The sequence below is a fragment of the Lactuca virosa genome, chromosome 3 (assembly GCF_052849685.1).
Source record: "Lactuca virosa cultivar CGN04683 chromosome 3, Lactuca_virosa_CGN04683_v6, whole genome shotgun sequence".
Lineage (NCBI taxonomy): Eukaryota > Viridiplantae > Streptophyta > Magnoliopsida > Asterales > Asteraceae > Lactuca > Lactuca virosa.
Window position 1 is genome coordinate 127,022,114 of NC_136428.1, and position 20,650 is coordinate 127,042,763.

Genomic DNA, 20,650 nt, shown 5'->3' on the forward strand with positions numbered 1-20,650 from the left:
TTAAAAACATAATTTACTTATTATGTTTTCTTACTGTTTTAATGTATTTGAACTTGAAACTTGTAAAAGTCATAGAAATCAACTTATAAACTATAATAGGTATGGTTTATGGATCATAAGAACTAATTTACAAAAGCCCAGGTTAAAACATGGAAATGAACTTATAAACATGGTTTATGAAACAAAAGGAAATATTTTCACAAACTTACTTGTTAATTATAAAAAGTTTTTACAATTTATGAAAATAATTAATACAGGATTGTGAACCACTCGATGTACCATTCAGGGTATCCCTTCGAATCTTAATTATAACCAGAGTCTTCATAAGGGAGAGCGCGAGTTGGTGTATAGATCTATACGGGACTAACTTTGTATTAGTATGGTTATAATGAATATTCACAATAGTATTTACTAATTATTTACATAAAGATATACTTTTCTCAAACTTTCCCAAAGAATACTAAGTATATGATTTCTCAGTATATACAATAGGGTTAGATAAAATTGAAGTCCGATAGACAGTGGAATGTATGACTTCCGCCTCATTTCATGTTCCTTGTTTGGTTGTGGGCTTAGGGCAGATTCACCCATTCAACTGTCTATTCGATCTCGGTATTATACAACTCGTGTATACTGAGTAATCATAGGAGGGTAGTATCGTCACGTCGAGCTTTCAGGGTAATTACATGTTTAGATAGGACTAATGATAAACAAAATTGAATATCATTAAGCTAAGTATGGTAATTATACTTGTGCTTTTCCGTCTTGGAGCGTTTAAGACTATAAATCGACTATATAAAAATATAGGATTTTCTATGGTTTACATCTTTATTTTGGAAGATAAACAGTTTTCGATAGAATTTTCCGAAATCAATGTTTCACAATAGAGTTAGTGAAACTAGAAACTTATTTACATAAGGTTTAATAATTCTTATTAAACTAGTATTACATAAAGGACCTTTATGGTTAATTCTATAATTCCTTAGTTTATACATTCAAATTATATATAAATAATATACGATACACAGTGGAATGTGTGACATCCGCCTCATTTCCTGTTCCTTGTTTGGTTGTGGACTTAGGGTGGATCCACACATTCAACTGTCTGTTCGATATTAGGTTATATATAGTTAGTATAAACTAAGAAATTATAGAAGGAACTATTGTGGTTAGCATTTTACCGAAGATTCATAATTGTTAATTATGTAATTACTTGATGAATACATTAGGATTATATATAATAAAGATCCGGTAGACAGTGGAATGTGCGACTTCCGTCTCATTTCCTGTTCCTTGTTTGGTTGTGGGCTTAGGGCAGATTCACCCATTCAACTATCTAATCGATCTGTATTATATATAATTAGTATTCACTGAATCATTACAGAAGGATTAACTACAGTCATATTACTTATTAAGAAAATATATGATTTTCTTAAAGGAACGTTTTCAAATTAAAGGATCATTTAACTTAATGTACTTAGTAAATACATCAGAGTTAGATACATGATGATCCGACAGATAGTGGGATGTGTGAATTCCGCCTCATCGCCTGTTCCTTGTTTGGTTGTGGGCTTAGGGCAGAACCACACAATCGACTATCTGTTCGATCTAAATGTATATGACTTGTATTCACTAAGTACTTGTAGAAGGGATAATCACGAGTTGTTTTACTTATCATTCATATACAACAAAAAATATAGGATTTTCTGGAGGAACTGGAGAACTTTTCAAAAGAATAAAGGATATACTTTCTATAACAAAAATACTTATGAACTCACCAACGTTAATGTTGACACTTTTTCAAACTACTTGTATTCTCAGGGTCATTAGTACACAGATACTCTCTTCCAGGAGTTACGAAGACGGAGCTTTACATCTTATGTTTTGTTGTACTTTTCATGTATTTCAAGTAATATTTTAAACGTAATGTAAATATTATTATCAATGCAATGGATGTTGTTACTTTGATTACTATAAGGCATGTGTTGTGATACTGGACATGACGTCCTCCACCCCCGAACGTTTCCGCCGTTCCGGTTTGGGGGTGTGACAGATTGGTATCAGAGCATTGTTTATAGTAAACTAAGTATATCAACCTATAAAAGATATACAACTATTAATATAATGGGACTAAAACACTCTGACCAAAAATTTATTTTAAAATATAACAATATTTTATAAATAAATAAATATATATATATATATATATATATATATATATATATATATATATATATATACTAGAACAAGTATCACAAGAAGAACAAAACAAAAGTATTTAGATGCTGGACACTACAGTCAAACCTAGACAGTTATGTAATCATATCTGGAATCAATATAACCTGATCAACTATATTTATTTAAGATATGACCAACATGTGTGGAACATCCAAAAATTTAAAGCCAACAGTTTCGTTTGAATTAATTAAAAACCACTTAGTAAATCTTGCTCAAACATTTAAAAACATTCTTAATACAACAATTATCAGAGTTTTAATCCCGAGGATCATCTAGTGCGGAAAACGTAGTGTGATGTGCTACGATCGCCCCGAGCTCCTTCCTTGGAACAATATTAGTACCTGAAACAAATAGATGAAAGCCATAAGCATGAAGCTTAGTGAGTTCCCCAGATACCACATACCATACATCTCAACTGACCCATACACGCCATATGTAACCATGAGCCATAAATAACAAAGATATCCATAATCAAGTAAGGTGCTATGTGCCAAACATAGTCTTGCTGTTATGCCACGAGCCGCACGTGGTCTTTCCTGTCAAGCCTGGGGCCACTCCCTGGGTCTTACAGACAAGTGCCAAGGGCCACCCCCTGGTCTTCCATGCAAGCATCACAAAGAGAACTATACATACTACTCTACTAGGCTACTCAGCATACAGTGTGCCAGGAGCCACCCCCTGGTCTTTCATACAAATAGCATACAGTGTGCCAAGAGCCACCTCATGGTCTTTCATAGATATTGCCTAGGGATAACCCCCAGGTCTTCCTACCATACATAATAGCATACTGTATGCCAGGAGCCTCCTGTTGGTCTTTCATGCATATTGCCTAGGGCTAACCCCCGGGTCTTCCTACCATACATAAACTAAATGGGCTGGCATTATGGCCGTAGGCCCATACAAACAGTGAGGAGACTCACCTCGCACTGTTGAAAACTCGCTGAACACTTCTGACTGCTAACCGGTAACTTATGAACCGCTGACCCTTCGGCTTCCCGAACTATCAATATCCAAAACAACCTTTAGACCATAAAGATCCAAAAGTCTACCCTGGTCAAATTTGGTCAAAGTCAACAATCAAAGTCAACATCCAGTTGACCTGACTCGTCGAGTTGGTCTACCAACTCGTCGAGTCCATACTGCTCCAACCCCATACAACCCCGAATCCACTCGTCGAGTCTAGCAATAATTCGATGGGTTCTCCTTCAACCACACAATCGGGACCAACTTCATCCGACTCGCCGAGTTCATCCTTGAACTCGTCAAGTTTATCATCCACATATGAATGTGTCTAGTCTGTGACTCGCCTAGTTGTATGAATAACTCGTCGAGTCCATCTTCATAACTAAGGATATTGCCTTAGACTCGCTGAGTTCTTCCTTGAACTCGTCGAGTACGATGAACTTCATGACCATCATGGACTCGGGCCGACTGAGTCTCTTTCCAAGTTCACTCATACCCTTAAGAGAAGGGTTTTGGGGCAAGAACTGGCCTGACTCGCCGAGTCCCACAACTGACTCGCCGAGTCTCTCTATGTCTAACACTATTCAGACGATTTCAGACAAGCTTAAAGCATCTGGGTCGGCCTCCAAGGGTCGTGATATCACACAAATCCACTACCTTTGCACCCATGCATGGCCCTTTTTGCTCAAAAGGCCAAAACAACTCCTTAAACTTTGCATGGAGAGGTATAATGGCATAAAGCTTCCACCTTTATGCCTCTACTACTCTGAACACCTCTAAATCTGGAAGGATCTAGCATGGGGACGTCTAAATCCCACAAGGCATCCTTCTTGGACCATAAACTCCATAAAAAGGGACATAAAGAGATCTATCAAACTAGAAGTCAAGGTGAGAACTTGATTACTAGAAAATGAAGAAGATGAAGCAAACTTCCTGGATCTACAGCCTTCTCCTTGGACCTCCAACCTCCTTCTTCTTCTTCTAGACTTCTAGAACACTCAAAATCCTTCAATAAAGGCTCACACACTCAAAGAGAACACTAGGGTTTTGTGGGACAGGTTCTGGACAATGGAGGCTACAAATGAGGCTGATAGAATGAGAACAAGATGCTTAAATAGGGCACCAACTCCCGATTTACGGTTTTCCCAAAATCTGGCCAACTCGCCGAGTCATTCGTGTGACTCGTCGAGTAGGTCACTTAACCCGCGACCAAAATCGCGCTCCTACTCGTCCAGTCACCGATCTACTCGACGAGTCACTCCCTTATCTTGAGGTTTTCTTTCCTTTCCAGGTCTTCTGAATTCAGGGTGTTACAATGTGTTTGGGAGTGATAGTGGTGTTGCAATAAGTCTAAAACTTACCAACCCTATACACAAAGGAATCCTAGAATCAAACATAAAATACTATAGGAGTATTTTAGGTACTATAAATGACTTATGTGCAAACTAAAAGATCTCTGCTGGTAAGTTTATAATTACTAAGTATATACATAAGGTTATATATAATTGAGATTTTATAGACTTAGAATCGGTGATTTTCACTCTACTTCCTTTTCCTTGTTTGGTTGTGGATTTAGGGCAGAATTGCTTAGTCAACTGTCTTTCCAATCTTAATTATACATGACTTGTATACGCCAAGCGATTATAGAAAGATCTGCTAGGGATTGTCTTATGAAAATTAATCAGTCTTGAATATCAGAACACTCATACTGCTAGTACTCGCTTAATGCGGTACAAATTGTTCGCAGTAATAATAGCGAGGATAAAACTGGAGAACACTGAAAACACATACATAGAATAGTTTGTTTTATTCGACTTAACAGTCGTCACGATAAGAAGTTCCGATGTTGTCTTTCGAAATATATTGGTTTGGTCCTTACTATACCAATTTCTTATTACATAAAGACCCTTCGCCTTAATCAGTCGTCTAACGAAATCCTTTCAATCTATAACGACAAACTTGACCCGAACCTTCGTATCGTTTCTCGTTTCAAAACTTAGAAGTACCCATGCGAGGGGTACCACGTCTTTCCAGTTTACTCTGTAGACAAGGAACTTGAAGGGAGACACCGAGGATATTATGAAAGTCTCCATTTCTTCCGAAGTATTTCCAATAGATCTCCTAGGAACATCACTTATACAACAAGTCAAGTTAAAGCATAGAGGCTAAGGACAAATACGATTAACCTGTCAATGTTAAGTGTATACGCAAGAGTGGTATATAACTAAGATTCTATAGACCTACGATGTGTGTTTCCGCCCTATCTCCTGTTCCTTGTTTGGTTGTGGACCTGAGGCAGAGTCGTACATCCGACCATCTTACTAATCTTAATTATATACGACTTGTATACATGAAATGATGATGGGTGAACCAAGTATGAGTCTTACCATGAACTTCAGGACAAAGCTGTTCAGAACTACGAGTAGACATCCTACCAGTTGGATAAACGTAGTCAAGTAAGCCAAACCCGCATACTCTCTACCATTTAGAACAGAAGATCAGATAGAGCCAAGGTACCCATCTTTTTTCCCAAATTCACAAGTAACGACTTAGAATTCTGAATTTCGGGACGAAATTCTCTCTAACGGGGGGGGGGGGGGATAATGTGACAACCCAAAATTTCTATATTGTACAGTCATTCAATTCAATCACAGTCAGACTCGTTTCTGCTACCTTTTAGCATTGTTCAGGGTCTGTTCAAGTGTTCTAAGCCTAGTACATTCAAGGTTTGGGTTTAGGGATGAGTTAACTTAAATTCTTCAAGTTGCATTCGAGCCAAACACACCATCAATAGGTGTGTACGGCCGAAAACATGGGTGTACGGCCGTACACCCAAGGTGGCCGTACACAACCTCCTATATATATAAAATCACTTCTTTTTCTTCATTTCTTCCTTCTTTGGCCACAAACAACTCCATTCTCTCTCAACTAGCTTCGTCCAAGAACACTCAAAAGCCTAAAAACGTAAGTGTTTCATCCTTAAACTTGTTATACTTGAAAGACCACTTGATCCAAGCCCTGATTCTTCATGTTTCAATATGAACTTCAGGATCTTGAAGGGTGTACGACCGTGAAACCTTTATATGATCATTGGTCGTACACACCCTAAAGGACCTCCAATGTGAGAGTTTTTCCCCCTGTCATCTGGTTAGACATGTTAAACACTTGTTTCTAGCCTTAAAACATCATCAAACTCATGATCATCAAGAGTGTACGGCCGTACACTCTTTCTACGGTCGTATACCCTTGTTTAGTTTATAACCATGAGCCTTAAACACTTCTATGTACTTGCTATCCATTAGAACTCTTGAACCCTTGAATCCACCTGAATCAAGACCCAAATTTCACCATCTTGGAGTGTGTACGACCGTACACACTTGGTGTGGCCGTACACACCTCAAAAGTCTCCAAAATGAAAGCCTTGTTCATCCTTTGGTTGTACATTTGTCACACTAGCTTCCTCATGGATCAAACACCCTCTTTTGCATGTTTTCCATGAGTGTACGGTTGTACACTCATTTGGCCGTACACCCCTTGGTCGTACACTCCCTTGTGTGGCCATTAACCCCTTTTAGTCAATCACATATGATTGTAACACTTAGTTCAAGTGTTTCCTAGTCCGTAAGGTGGTTCCCTATCATAATTCGTTGTTATATACACTAATTATACATATATACATACATATATATATATATACACATACATACACACACACACACACACACATATATATATATATATATATATATATATATATATATATATATATATATATATATATATATATATATGCTACTTAGGATCCAATTGTGCTCGGAACTCCGTTTGACATACCAAATATCCGATATCATATCAAATCTCCAACATGAGGTGAGTTCATACCCCCATATTTTCCAAGCTTTTTAATGTTTTAAGGGGAGGGGGGGGGGAATACAAGTAAAACACAAGATTGCTTGTGTTTAAAAACATAATTTACTTATTATGGTTTCTTACTGTTTTAATGTAGTTGAACTTGAAGCTTGTAAAAGTCATAGAAATCAACTTATAAACTATAATAGGTATGGTTTATGGATCATAGGAACTAATTTATAAAAGTGCAGGTTAAAACATGGAAATGAACTTATAAACATGGTTTATGAAACAAAAGGAAATCTTTTCACAAAATTACTTGTTAATTATAAAAAGGTTTTACAATTTATGTAAATAATTAATACAGAATTGTGAACCACTCGATATACCATTCAGGGTACCCGTTCGAATCTTAATTATAACCAGAGTCTTCATAAAAGAGAGCGCGAGTTGGTGTATAGATCTATACAGGACTAACTTTGTATTAGTATGGTTATAATCAATATTCACAATAGTATTAACTAATTATTTACATAAAGATATACTTTTCTCAAACTTTCCCAAAGAATACTAACTATATGATTTCTCAGTATATACAATAGGTTTAGATAAAATTGAAGTCCGATAGACAGTAGAATGTATGACTTCCGCCTCATTTTCTGTTCTTTGTTTGGTTGTGGGCTTAGGGCAGATTCACCCATTCAACTGTCTATTCGATCTCGGTATTATACAACTCGTGTGTACTAAGTAATCATAGGAGGGTAGTATCTTCACGTCGAGCTTTCAGGGTAATTACATGTTTAGATAGGATTACTGATAAACAAAACTGAATATCATTAAGCTAAGTATTGTAATTATACTTGTGCTTCTCCGTCTTGGAGCGTTTAAGACTATAAATCGACTTTATAGAAAATATAGGATTTTCTATGGTTTATATCTTTATTTTGGAAGATAAACAGTTTTCGATAGAATTTTCCGAAATCAATGTTTCACAATAGAGTTAGTGAAACTAGAAACTTATTTACAAAAGGTTTAATACTTCTTATTAAACTAGTATTACATAAAGGACCTTTATGGTTAATTATATAATTCCTTAGTTTATACATTCAAATTATATATAAATAATATCCGATAGACAGTGGAATGTGTGACTTCCGCCTCATTTCCTGTTCCTTGTTTGGTTGTGGACATAAGGCAGATCCACACATTCAACTGTCTGTTGGATATTAGGTTATATATAGTTAGTATAAACTAAGAAATTATAGAAGGAACTATTTTGGTTTCCATTTTACCAAAGATTCATAATTGTTAATTATGTAATTACTTGATGAATACATTAGGATTATATATAATAAAGATCCGGTAGACAGTGGAATGTGTGACTTCCGCCTCATTTCCTGTTCCTTGTTTGGTTGTGGGCTTAGGGCAGATTCACCCATTCAACTGTCTAATCGAGTATTATATTTAATTAGTATTCACTGAATCATTACAGAAGGATTAACTACAGTCATTTTACTTATTAAGAAAATATATGATTTTCTTAAAGGAACATTTTCAAATTAAAGGATCATTTAACTTAATGTACTTAGTAAATACATAAGAGGTAGATACATGAAGATCCGAAAGATTGTGGGATGTGTGAATTCCGCCTCATTTCCTGTTCCTTGTTTAGTTGTGTGCTTAGGGCAGAACCACACAATCGACTATCTGTTCAATCTAAATGTATATGGCTTGAATTCACCAAGTACTTGTAGAAGGGATAATCACGAGTTGTTTTACTTATCATTCATATACAGCAGAAAATATAGGATTTTCTGGAGGAACTGTCAAACTTTTCAAAAGAATAATGGATATACTTTCTATAACAAAAATACTTATGAACTCACCAACTTTAATGTTGACACTTTTTTAAACTACTTGTATTCTCAGGGTCATTAGTAGACAGGTACTCTCTTCCAGGAGTTGCGAAGACGGAGCTTTACGTCTTATATTTTGTTGTAATTTTAATGTATTTCAAGTAATGTTTTAAACGTAATATAAATATTATTATCAATGCAATGGTTGTTATTACTTTGATTACTATAATGCATGTGTTGTGATACTTGACATGACGTCCTCCACCCCCGAACGTTTCCGCCGTTCCAGTTTGGGGGTGTGACACCTATATTGAGAAAGATCTTTGTAATAATATCCATTTGCACATATGTTGACCCTGGGTTCCATGGGAGTAGACTTAGGCTTAGCACCTAACAAATGAGCATCTTCAATAAGTTGCAGTGTATAATTACGTTGTGAGACGAAAATGCCCTCAGTGGATTTGGCAATTTCCAATCCCATAAATAACCCAAATTGCCTAAGTCTTTCAATTTAAACTCATTACTTAGCAATTGCTTCAAATCCATAATTCTTTTTTCATTTCAACCAGTGATGATTATATCATCAACGTATACTATGAGACCAACCTAAGAATCACTAGATCCTTTATAAAAGAAGGAGTAATAAGATTTTGATTGCACAAAACTTGATTTTAGCATGAATTGTGAAAAACTTTCAAACCACTGTCTTGATGCTTGTTTAAGACCATAACTGGACTTATTTAATTTACAAACAAGTCTTGAAGAGCTTTTAGAATATTGTGAAACATCAAGACCAGGTGGGATGTCCATGGATACTTCTTCATGCAATGCTCCATTCAAAAAAGCATTGTTGACATCTAATTGCACCAAATTTCGTTTCTTTATAGCTGCAATGGCAAGTAATATCTTTATAGTAACTAATTTGGCCACTGCTGAATATGTCTCAAAATAGTCTATTCCTTCCTTCTGGTTAAAACCCTTTGCCACAAGTTGGGCTTTATACCTTTCAATCTTCCCATCACTGCCATGTTTAATCTTGTAAACCCATATGCATCCCACCAAATTCTTTTCGTTTGGTAAAGGAACTACATCCCATGTATTGTTAACCTTCATAACATTCAATTCAGATTCCATAGCATTACACCACTCAGGATATTGGGATGCATGATTATCATGTTTGGGCTCAAAATTGGCTGAAATAGATATGAAAAAAGCTCTATGTCGATGAGAAAGTTTATCATAAGATAAGACATTTTGTATTGGATAATGAGTAGGTGAAGTAGAATTATTATCCAAATCAATTAAATGAGAAATTTGATTACAGTGAAAATCTCACAAATAAGAAGGAGGATGAGACACTCGAGTGGTTCTTCTTAAGGTATTAAGTTGTTCAACCTCAGGAATCATTGAATTAGAAGATGGAATCGAAGGTTGAATGGAATGTGACTCATAAATTGAATCATTATCATTGAAAATACGAGGCAAAACAGTATCTTGAAATGGATCAGATTGATTAGAAATGTTGTTTGAGCACAAAAAAAGGAAAATTTGTTCATTAAAAACATCTCTAGAATAGAAAATCTGATTAGTATGAAAATCAAGAATCTTGTAGGCATTCATACTTTGGAGGTATCCAATAAAAACACAAATTCTAGCTCTTGGATCAAATTTCAAATGATTATTGGTAAGAGGAGAGGCATAAGCCAAATATCCAAAGGAAAAAAGATGTAAATAATCACGAAAAGTACCAAATAAACGTTGATATGGACTTGAATTTTTGAGAACTTCAGAAGGTGTTCTATTTATCAAATATGTTGCAGTCAAAACACATTCTCCTCAAAATTGAATAGGAATTTGAGATTGAAACAATAAAAAATGAGCAACATTTAGTAAATTTTGATGTTTTCTCTCAACAACTGAAATTTGTTGAGGTTTCCTAACACAAGATTTCTGATGTTCAATTCCCTTTTCAGCAAATAAAAATCTTTGAAATCTAGTTCTCTAGCATTATCGGATCTAAAAACTTTAATTTTGTTACCAAATTTCATAAGAATAAAAGTATAGAACCTAGGAAATATCTCACTGATGTCAGAATTCTGTTTCAACAAATATATCCATGTATACCTACTATGATCATCAAACAAACTAGCAAAGTACTTGTATCCATTATGAGTTGAAATAGTGTATGGACCCCAAATATCACAATGAATCATATCAAATAATTCATCTTGAATATGATTGAAAGATTCAAAAGTAAGTTGTTTCTATTTAGCTAATGGACAAAAATGACAACGTGAATAGTTTGTATTAAAAAATACACCAATATTAAACAAATCCTTAATATGAAATATCCTTTTATTTAAGGGATGTCCAAGCCTCTTATGAGAAACATCTAACGAAACAAAATTGACCCTTAAGCTATTTTGATGTGATTTGTTACTTGTAGAACCATTTCCCATCACATATAATCCTGCATCAATCTCAGCCCTGCCAATCATCTTCATAAGCTTGATATCCTGAATCAAAGCATGATTGCATGTGAAATAAACAATAAATCTTTGTGTTCTTGTTAAAGCGCTGATTGATATAAGATTCATATCAAATGCAGGAACATATAAAACATTTTTGAGTGTGAGAACATGATCCAATCTAATATCTCCAAATCAACTGAACTGGTAAAGTAATTTTGTTGGGAAGAGTAACAGTATATCTATGAACCTTACAGATATTGTGAAAGAGTGATATATCATGATAAATGTGACAACCCGAAATTTTCTTTTGTACGAACTCTACAGTCAAACACTTCAATTAAAACTCAAATTCATTTCTGGTGATTTTTAGCTCGGTTTAAAATCCGTTTGGGAATTTTTAAATATTTATTCGTCAAGAGAAAAAACGAAAGGAAGTATTTTCTAGGATTATTGGGGAACAAATAAAACAAATAACACCTTAATAAGGTGTTACGGCCAAACATGAGGGGTAGGGCCGAAAACCCCTTTGACCGAGAACTCATGCTTAAGGCATGAGTTTACTCCTTCCTTCCTCACTTTTTACTTCCAAACTCAAGAACACCCGCTTTCTCTCTCAAGTATCATAAGAGCTTCTTCCAAATCTTCCAAAAATGTAAGTGTTTCTTCTCTTGATTTGTTGATACAACACTTCATCTAGTAGTTATACATGATTTCATCCATGAAATCTTCTCTTTTTCTTAGATCTTCAAGTGTTCTTCAAGAACACCAAGAACACACACTAGTGTTTTTGGCCGAAAACACCCTTATTTGCTTCCATATTGTAAGTATCTATCTCCTACACTTGTTTTCTAGTAAGGATACTTGATTTAGGGCCTTGAAATCGTCATTTTTCCAAAAACAAAAGGAGTTTTCGGTATAGTGCATCTCCTTAAACTGAAAACCCTTATGAAGGGTGAAAAATGACTTTAAGCCTTTCCAAATACTTAGTATTGAGTCTAGAACACTTCGTTGATTGTGGAAAGCCCTTAAAATCACCAAACATCATGAGTTTTCGGCCAACCATGTGGACCGAAAACCTCTTTGGACCGAAAACCATATGGACCGAATACCACTTTGACCGAAAACTCCAAGAAACATACCACTTGGACCAAAAACTCCCTTAAGTGGCTTTACAACCCTTAGATGCAACCCTTGGTACTTCTTGTTGGATATAGTGTCTAAGTCCATAACTTTATTTGGTATGTACTTGACCCGACCCGGCATGGTCCATTTAGGTTGCATGACATTGCAATACTTGGATAGACTAAATGAGAGAATAAGGCACTTATGATTACTAATATATTATAAGTTGTAATATATTAATAATAATATTATTTAATTAGTATTGATCAAGTATTAATCTAGGATTAATTTGGTGATCAAAGTGAGACTAATTAAATATATAGGGTTGATTATGACAATCATCAATTATTTTATGGTGGATTAATGATCCATGGTTTATGGGTTATGGATGTAACCAAATGGAGCTCCATGGATAGTCCATGGGAGTTACAAATCCATGGGTCATGGGAAATCAAGAGTCATGAAAATTAAGGGCATTCATGTGTAAACCCTAATTGTGACAACACTATAAAAGGAACCCTATTGCTAGCAAAATGGTGACCTAGTAGACCTAGTGGACCTAGTGTTACTAGAGAGGGCTTAACCGATTTTGAGTGCTAGAAGTATTCTCTCAAGTTATTCCAAGTCTTGTGGTGTTGTGTGAAGCATTTGAGGCACAACATTTGGGGTGCTAGGCTCACAAAGTCTTGAAGGAATCCAAGCAACAACGAGGTATGTATTTCTACTAGTTTTTATGTTTTATGTAATCCCCATGCCATGCTAGTTAGGAAATAACCTTGAAAAAGAAATTTGCATGTATATAGAGAAAACATAGATTCAAGGTTATTAGGGTTGCATGTACACTTAGGAAGTGTTAGAATGCTCAAAATTCATCAGTGGTATCAGAGCCTAGGATTGTTTTCTGTATACTTGATGCAAAACTGCTTAAAAATTGAAAATTCTGCATTCTGACGACTGGACTCGCCGAGTCCATGGGGAGGACTCGCCGAGTCCATGAACAAATTCATTCTACTCGCCGAGTAGAATAGTGCACTCGGCGAGTAGGAGCGTGCTGGGCAGTTTTTTCGAGTTTTGTTGTTGGAAATGGATTAAGATCATTATCCCAATCTGTTTTGGACTTGTAAAATCTGTTTTTCAAAATGATAATGATTATGTAACCCATTTTACATGACTTTTATCAATTTTCAAGTATTGTATATGTTTATATGATTTCTTGAAATTGCTTGACATGAATTTGTGTTCTTATAAGTTTTTAGAAGATCATAGGAATTATGTGTAACCACCATGTGTGTTTAATTCATGATCTTAATGGCTATGATGGTGTCCATAACTTGTCCTCAAGTTATGGATAACCAAGAGTCACTTCTTTTAATTATGATTAAAGAACTAAAGAGGTTTCATAAAATGAAGAGTCTTCATTTTTATGAACCATTAAAACTCATAAGTTACAAATTGAAGAGACTTGGAATAGTTTCAATTATTGCCCTCAAGTTTTGGAATTTGAAAAGTCTTACACTCTAATACTTTAATTCCAAATTAAACCTTAGATTTTTAAAAAGTTTAAAAATCAACACTTATACTATTATTATAATTTTATTATATAGATATGTATAAGAATATGTCATTCTTACCGTTAGTAGGCCTCATTCACGAAGCCGGTCTATAAGGGGGGTATAAGGTTGTTGCCTATAAAATGGTGACTTAATGGGTGTCCACTCTCACCCACCGCATCCTTGATTGGTGGAGGGTCGTTAGCCGAACGGGTAGGATATGACTTTAAATACTCGTTAAAAGTATAATGAATTATAAAGTAACTATACATTATAAATTCCCAATCTTAGTTACTTTAGGAAAATGTGAAATTGGTGCTAGCCCATAAAATTACACTTTGTACCTTACCAAGTCGTTAGTGGAGCGTGTGTGGTTAACCGGCACACTAACATGGACTAGTAAGAGTGGCAAAGGGTTACTTGACCTTATTATAGATCGGTGGAGCGTGTGTGGTTAACCGGCACATCGATTAGGTAATATTGTTGAGGGTACCAAGTCAATTTGTATGGTTATTCACACCTTATTTGTGATCCTCGGCATCCCAGTCACAAACTTGAGAGGGCACAATCGAGATTCAAACATGCCATTGAAAAGTTCAATGTATCTCAAAAGATCTAGGAGTTTCAAAACCAATAAAAACTAATAATAAAATATTTCGTTCTTATGGTGGAAATTGGTAAATCGTCATTTACCTACCTTCAAATATTTTATAGTATGGATTACGGCATCCCTCTTCCAACTATAAATATTTTGTTGGATCCTAGCCTTAATATTTCATTTGGGTGAATTATTAAGGATTCCTAATCTAATGAAACTTGTCTTTCTTTCCTTTCAGAGTCTTCCAACAATGCTTCTGGCTCAAACCCAACAGGCTCTTTTTCCCTTATGAACTTGTGTGGTAAGGTCATCTTTGATGGATCCAATTTCAATGAGTGGATCAGAAACATCAGAATGATTACCCGCTATGAGGACAAAGAATATGTCCTCGATAGGGAGCTTAAGGTTGTGAGTGAAGCCACTGCTACTCCTGAAGAGTTTGCGGAGTTTGTTGCACACGAAAAGGATGCTACTAAAGTAGCATGCATCATGATGGCCACCATGACTCCTGAACTTCAAAAATCCTATGAAGATTTCTACCCCTATGAGATGCACCTGGATCTGATGGAAAGGTAGCATCAGAGCGTGCGTCAGGAGAGGTATGAAATCATCTCCTCCATGATAACCGCAAGGATGAAAGATGGTGAACCCATCACCGGTCACTTGTAGAAGATGCAAAGGTTCGTTGACCGGTTGCTGAAGCTAAATGTTGACTTTCCTGAGGAAATGGCGATTGACATCATTCTCCATTCCTTACCTCCAACTTATGATCAGTTTCGTATGACTTATCATATGAACAAGGAGGAAGTCACACTTAGCAAACTTCAAGGACTCTTAAGGACAGCTGAAAATGGCCTTAAGGGTAAAGCGGTTGCTACTTCTACTCCTTCAACAGCCCCTGTTCTGGCTATTGGGCAGGGAAAGGGTAAGAAGAGGAAAAGCCCTTCGAAGGGTACAAAGGGTAAGACTCTTGATGGTTCCTCTTCAAGTGCGACAAAGAAAGGTCCCATTACTCCTTCTTCAAACCCAAAGGAAGCACAGTGCTTCTATTGCCAGGATAAGGGACACTTCAAGCGAAGCTGCCCTAAATATATGCAAGATGTAAAGGATGGGAAGGTTAAACCCACCCATGCAAGTATTTACACAATATTGTCTAATAACTCATCTAATGCTAATTCTTGGGTGCTTGATACAGGTTGTGGTATTCACATCTGTACTGATTTGCAGGCACTAAGAAGAAGTGAGCAAGTGGAGCACGGGAAGATAAACTTGGTCATGGGCAATAGGAAAGCATCACCTGTTACCAAGATAGGAGTTTATTCTTTATTGCTTAATAATGGGTTAATGTTAGATTTGAATAAGTGTTGTTACTTGCCCGAAATGGCGAGAAATATTATTTCCTTTTATGGCTTGTACAAACAAGGTTTTACATTTTCATTTGATAATAAAAATGGTGCTATTAATGTTTATTACAATGATGTATTTTACTTTAAAGCATTACCTTGTGATGGTGTATATGAAGCCGTGAATGTTGTAGACAATCTAGGAAATAATGTGTTGTATATTGATTCTTCAGATAGCTTGGATAAAGCATCCTTGTGGCATTGTCGTCTTGGACATGTTAACAAGAAGCGCATAGGCCAACTCCAAAAGGCTGGAGTCTTGGAATCATTTGACCTCAAGTCAAATGATAGTTGCGAGTCTTGTTTACTTGGAAAAATGACAAAGTCACCCTTCACAGGTACTTGTGATAGGGGTGAAGGTTTGTAAGACCTTGTACACACGGATGTGTGTGGGCCCTTCAGAGTTGCTACAAGGGATGCTTATCGCTATTATGTGACTTTTACTGATGATTATAGTAGATATGGATATATTTACTTAATCAAGCATAAGTCAGAAACCAATGAAAAGTTCAAAGAGTTTAAGCAGGAAGTTGAGAATCAATTGGGCAGGAACATCAAGATGCTCTGATCCGATCGAGGAGGAGAGTATCTTAGCATTGAGTTCCTTGACTATCTTAAGGAATGTGGGATAGTCTCACAATTGACACCTCCCAGAACACCACAGTTGAATGGTGTAGCTGAGAGGCGCAATCGAACCTTGTTGGATATGGTTCGTTCCATGATGAGTCGAGCTTCGTTACCAATCTCTTTCTGGGGGTATGCCTTAGAGACTGCCGCCCATATCCTTAATCTAGTCCCTACTAAAAAGGTTGCTAAAACACCTCACGAGATGTGGACTGGGAAAGTTCCCAATTTGGACCACATCAAGATTTGGGGTTGTGAAGCTTTCGTGAGGCGTTAGACTCATGACAAGCTTGAACCTCGAAGTGAGAGGTGTATTTTCATCGGCTACCCACATAGATCCTTTGGTTACCTCTTCTACAGACCCAGTGATAATGTGGTCTTTGTAGCAAGAAGAGAAGTCTTTCGTGAGAGAGAATTCATAAGCCAAGGGGACAGTGGGAGGCAAATTGACCTTGAAGAGCTTCAAGAGTCAAGTGGTGAAGGAACCTCAAATGCTATCGACCAACCTGAGGAGGAAACTCCTGTTAATCCGATAGATGAGTCTGTACCTCCAAGACGTTCCACTAGGGTGAGGAACACACCTGATTTTTATTATGGTTATCACATCACCACTGAAGGTGATACAATTATTAGTGATAGTACACTAATAGATTTGGATGAACCTAATAATTATAGGGAAGCCATGGCAGGCCCTGAGTCTGCTAAATGGAAGGAGGCTATGGACAGCGAGATTCAGTCCATGTATGACAATCAAGTTTGGAACTTGGTTGACAATGTACCAGGTCGTAAGACATTTGGGTGCAAATGGATCATCAAGAAGAAGACCGACATGGATGGGAAGGTACACACTTATAAAGCGCGACTGGTTGCGAAGGGCTTTACTCAAACTCCGGGAGTTGACTATGATGAGACCTTCTCACCAGTAGCTAAGATTAAGTCTATTAGAGTATTATTAGCCATAGCTGCATTTCATGATTATGAAATATGGCAAATGGATGTCAAAACCGCTTTCCTTAATGGAAAGTTGGCTGAGGATGTTTACATGGCTCAACCAGAGGGTTTTGTCGATACAAGATACCCTAATAGAGTGTGTAAGCTTGATAAATCCATTTATGGATTGAAACAAGCATCTCGCAGATGGAATCTTTGCTTTGATGAGAAAGTCAAAGAGTTTGGCTTTTCTAGGAGTGAGGATGAGTCTTGTGTGTATTGACGAGCGGTCGTTGTCGCGTCAAAAATAAACCTTATTTCCACTAATCTAGCGAGTGGTAAGTAAGGGTCGGATCCAGAGGAGCTTATGGTTAATAGTTTAGTTACTATTTTGATTTAACGATAAAGAAATAATGATTAATTTGAGATTTATAAATATGATGACAAACAAAAAATATATGATTTTAAATCAATTAAAAAAAATGACCGCTTCCGGTTTCAGAATTAATAATTATATGAATTAGAAATGAGTGTTATTAATTTTTCATAGTCGATTCAATTAAAGTCTAAGTCCAAAATAGAAAATAAGTGTTACCGCACCCTCCGTCCTACACACCGCTATTGGATGATTTGGCACGGTGGGGAGATCACTTAAAATTATTTTAAACTTGGAATAATTAATTGATAAATGAATAAAATAAGTGTAACGATTTTATAATGTTAAAAACATAAACAAAATCCACAAATAATATTCAACAAATTCAAATGTTCACACCCAAAAATAATACAATAAGTAAGAATTAAAACCTACTCCCGGTTGCGATCACGAGAGGATTTAGCCGCAAATTGTAGACTTATACAAACTCATATTTGTATTCTTGAATTTTTGATGTCTTGATTTTGAATCTTGAAAAGTCTTGAATCTTTGATGGCTTGAATTCTTTGGAAAAAGAAAAGAATTTGGAAGACTAAAATTCTTCCAAAAAAATATAGAAATTTCCTAAAGAAAGTGGTGGTATGAAAATAGGTTGGTATAAGAGGTATATGAAGTATGTAAGAGTGTATGAGTGTGTAAGAGAGTGTGTAAGAATGTAAGAGGTGTGTTTGAAATGGTGATTTTGAGGTGGTATTTATAGTGAATTTTTGGAAAATTAAATACCAAAAAGAATGAAATAAAGCTAGGAATATTAAGCTTTTAGATTGGATCTAAGATCCAATCTAAATCTTATGAAAATGAATTCAAAAGAATTAAAAAGATGGAATTATTTGGATCTAGGAATATTAAGCTTTTAGATTGGCTCGGCTGGCTCCGGCTGAGCTCGGCTTCGGTTTGGCTTGGCTTGGCTTGGCTTGCCTTGGCTGGGGCCTTTTCTTTTCTTTTTCATTTTTTTTAAATTAAATAAATTCAATTTAATTACTATAAATTAATTAGAAAATAATTAATTATTTCCCACTAATTTATTTTAATTAAACCTCATTAATTAATTTAAATTCTTTTTATTTTTATTTTTAAAAACATGATTTTTATATATTATTTTTATTTTGATTTTATTAAAAATACATTAAATTAAATTAAATTATTTAGAAAATAATAAAATTATTATTTCCTAAATGAATCATTTTAATTAAATTATAATTATTTTAAAAATACAATTTTTTATTTTTTTATTTTGTTTTCTTGTCTTTCCAAACCCGAACATCTTCAATTCTTTTGTTTTCAATCTTGATTTCTCTTCGTGTAATTCCTTGAACTTCTTTTTGCATCTTTTTGTACCATTTTCATCATATTTACCACCTACAAACATAATTCAAATACATGTCAAAGTAGCACCATTCTTAGATAAAATCGGTTATTTTACATAAATTATAGTATATTAAGCGTGATGTAAAATATACCGATCAAACCTCCCCAACTTATCTCTTTCTCGTCCCGAGAAAGATCCAAATGTAATTGATTAGCGTGCTAGAAAACTTCTTTGATGTTTTTGAAAACTAAAGATATGAATTATAAACTAGTTTTCACATGGAACCATAACAGAATTAAATAACACCAATCAATACCACCTGATCAAGATATAGCAACAAGTGTTAGGATGAGGTCACATTTCTTTCTTTGAAGTAGGGACATGTTTACACTCAAGGTCGATTTAAAGATATCGCTTTACCATAGGCTTGATCTACCTATACTTAGAGACTACTTAAATATCAATCAAAAGGACTTTCAGGTTGTAATGTTCGGCTAAGGGTAGGGTAGGGGTGTTTTTGGATTGGTGACTTGGGTCTTTTAGACTTTAAGAGCACAACAAAGATAATTATTACAACTCGATAAATACAATACAACTATATACAAACATTAATAACATCTACAACTTATCTAACACGACTCAAAACGTTTAGATAAGACAAAAATCTTTTTGGATTATGTTCAGCTTAAAAATAATGACATTATTTGAATATGTCATTTCAAATTAAAATTGTATTATTAACAAAAACACAAAAGTTATTCAAACTAAAATGCTTGGTTCTGGTTTTCTTTTCTTTTCTTTCTTTTTTTTCTTTTTCTTTTTTTTTTCAATCTTTTTTTTTTTTTTTTTTTTTTTTTTTTTGCACAGCAAAACCCCAAAGTGTATATATATGGACTCAACTTGAAACAAAAATTGCAAACGTTTACAAACATATAAAATATTTCTAACTAACCTTCACTAACGCTATACTTTTATTTTTAACAAATTTTTTTTTTGAACACAACAGATATATATCAAAATATGGAAGCTCAAACTTTAGATTTGTTTATAAACTTCGATTTTCTAAAAATAACAAATAACACATAAAAAATCTCACATCATACAACTTTAAACTTAGGCTTAGATTTTCTAAAAATGTCGAAAATTTGTGTAAAATGTTTCGAACAACGTTAATTTCTTGATATCTAACCTTAAGTTTATAAAACTATAAATACTTACACAAACAAAAAGAGAACATTCAAATAAAGGGGTAGCTGTCTTCTTTTTCAATTTATATATATATTAAACCAATTTTTTAGAAC